This window comes from Pelodiscus sinensis, chromosome 30 (genome assembly GCF_049634645.1).
Source record: "Pelodiscus sinensis isolate JC-2024 chromosome 30, ASM4963464v1, whole genome shotgun sequence".
NCBI lineage: Eukaryota > Metazoa > Chordata > Testudines > Trionychidae > Pelodiscus > Pelodiscus sinensis.
The window spans coordinates 4066097-4068721 of NC_134740.1; the positions used below are offsets into that span (position 1 = coordinate 4066097).

The 2625-nt window shown below is 59.8% G+C and overlaps 1 long non-coding RNA gene across 1 annotated transcript; it reads right to left on the bottom strand.

Moving 5' to 3' along the window:
• Positions 1-941: 941 nt before the first annotated feature.
• Positions 942-1531, bottom strand: LOC142821342 (uncharacterized). The gene is made up of 2 exons (XR_012898145.1): positions 1436-1531; positions 942-1209 (listed from the first exon to the last, which is right to left on the bottom strand). It is a non-coding gene; the product is annotated as an uncharacterized LOC142821342 (long non-coding RNA).
• Between the last annotated feature and the right edge of the window lie 1094 nt (positions 1532-2625).

Here is a 2625-nt window from a genome sequence, read left to right on the forward strand (position 1 = left end):
AGGCACGACCAATCCCAACTAAATCAACCCAGCTAGGGCTTTGTTAAGCCCAGACTTAAAAAAACTCTAGGGATGGAGATTCCACCACCTCCCTAGGGAACCCATCCCAGTGCTTCCCCACCCTCCTAGGGAAACAGTTTTTCCTAATATCCAACCTGGACCTCTCTCTCTTCCCCTTATTGTTTTCAATACTCTCTCGCTATAGGCAATTATACAGATAAAAGGGTCATTAGAACCTAAGAACGACCAGACGGGGTCAGACCAAAGGTCCATCTGGTCCAGTGTCCTGTCTTCTGACAGCCGCCAATGCCAGGTGCCCCAGAGGGAGTGGACAGAACAGGGAATCGTCCAGTGATCCTGCCCGTCACCCATTCCCAGCCCCTGGCAAACGGAGGCAGGGACACCATTCCTGCCCAGTCTCCCATAGCTCTGTGCCCTGAAATGCCACAGGCAGCAGTTGTGCAGGGGGTTTGATCCAGACAATTGTCAGTGGGCTGGGGTGGAGCTGCCTGAGGGATCAGTGACCCCACCCGGCCTGTCACCCGCCCCCACTAGGGCTCAGTCCGCTGCCTGGTTGCCCTAAGGGCCCGGAATATCCCGTTGCCTTCCCTGGGAGGAGGGAGCCTCACACTGAGCAGAGAGTCCCTGGGGCAACCGAACCGCGGGGCCGGATGCAGCTGTTCGTTCTCCCTGCGCCGGGAAACAGCTGCTGGGCATCGGCTCCCTGCGCTCCCCAGGGGGCTGGGCTCAGCAGCGCCTGTCTCCCTTCCCAGCTGGGCGCGGGGCCGTCAGAGATGGGGGGGAGCACCGTGTTATTGTGCAGGGCCTGAGCGCCACCCCCAGGAAATCCCTCCCCGGTCCCTGCAGGGGGAGGTTTTTGTGCGAGCTCAGATTCGCTTCCCCTCGCTGTGCCCCTGGCGCAGTAATACACGGCGCTGTCCTCCGCGCTCAGGCTGGTCATTTGCAGGTAGAAGTTGGCGCTGTCCTTGGAGGCCGTGAAGCGGCCCTGCACTGAGGCGGCGTAGTGCTTGTTCGCCTCGCCGTAATAATAAACCAGCCACTCCAGCCCCTTCCCGGGCTCCTGCCTGACCCAGCCCATCCAGTAGCTGCTGAGAGCAAACCCGCTGGTGGCGCATTGCAGCTTATGGGCCTCTCCGGGCTTCTTCAGCGCCGGGCCCGACTGGGTCAGAACCACCTGCGAGCGGGCCCCTGGAGGGAAGGGAAACAGGGAAATTGGAAATTAAAACATTAGCAACGGATTGGAGCCGCGAATTAAAATCAACAGGAACCAAAGGAGCCGCATGAACCATATTTGCCAACAAAGAGGGTGAGACCCCAGCGTTAAGCGCTGTTACAAATCCCATCACTGGAAGCATCCCCCCCCCCCCCAGAACAATCCCTTGTCCCTGTCGTGGAGGTATCGGGGGGAAAATACCTTCCCGAGCCGCAGCGAGGAGAACTAGAAGCAGCCAAAGTCCCATTGTCCCGGGTGCTGGAGGGGGAAGTTCTCAGGGAACTGGCTGGTCCCTGCGAGTTCACCCTGGGCCGAGTGAGAGAGAGATTTAAACAGGACGCTCAGCCCCTATTTGCATATCCCCTCCCTGCGACACATAAAACCTTCTCACTGAACCAGCCCAGTTCACTTGCCCGGGGATTCAGGAGAAAGCGAGGGAGGATCCCTCAGGGAGCAGTGATCTCCCCTAGGACTCTGCCTGGCCAGGCCCGGTTCCCTGCTCTGTTCCAGAGTCCCTGTATCCCCCGGGACAGGGCACCTGGAGCTGGGTTGTTCTAGGTGTCGAGGTGTCAGGAGGGATTTTCTGAACCCCCCGGGTGACCAACTCCAATAGGTGCGCTGGTGCCATAACAGCCCGATATAAGGTCCTGGCGTAACCGCACCCGCTGGAGAAGACACAAGGATGCCGCGGCCCCTCGTACCGCTCAGGGCAGGGTGGCAGGGAGGGGCGGGGGGATGGGGATGCTTCGAGCGAACCAACCTGCACAAGGCAAAGGGTGGGAGCTAACCCCCCTTCGCGGTGCGACACGTGACATGCTTGTGTCACATGCAGGGCACAAGGGTGGTGCCTTGTCTGGCTGGGAGGGGACCGGGAACGTTCACGGGTCTCTGATCCGGGCCATTCTCATGGGCATGTCAGGCCGGCTGGGCCCGGAGCCAGGCAGAGACACGGGAGCTTTGTGAGCAACAACCCAGGGTAAAGGCACCGGAGAGTCACGGACAGAGCCCCGCCCCCCAGCGTGACCAATAGCCCAGTCCCCAGTGTCTCCGCACTGTAGAAAACCCGCTTCCCCCTGTTAGCGCAGGCCCGGCTCTGCCCTGTGTCACTGTGTATCCCCTGGCGCAGCACTAGGGGGCGCTCTCTGCAGTGAAGGAGCAAACTGTGCCCAGCAGCCACACCCGGGCAGGTCTGCTCCTGGAGGAGCTCGAGGCTCCTTAAGACCAAGGGTTGGTATTTAAAGCGGAACCTCCCTTGGAAGGTTCCCCAGAATTAATATACAAAAGGACAGGGTGTGAGCTGAGTCCACACCTGGGATCTCTTCCCTGGACACGACCTCTCTCAGAGTGAGTTCTGCTCAGCGAAATGTGTGAAAGCTCCTGAGGTAAAGGGA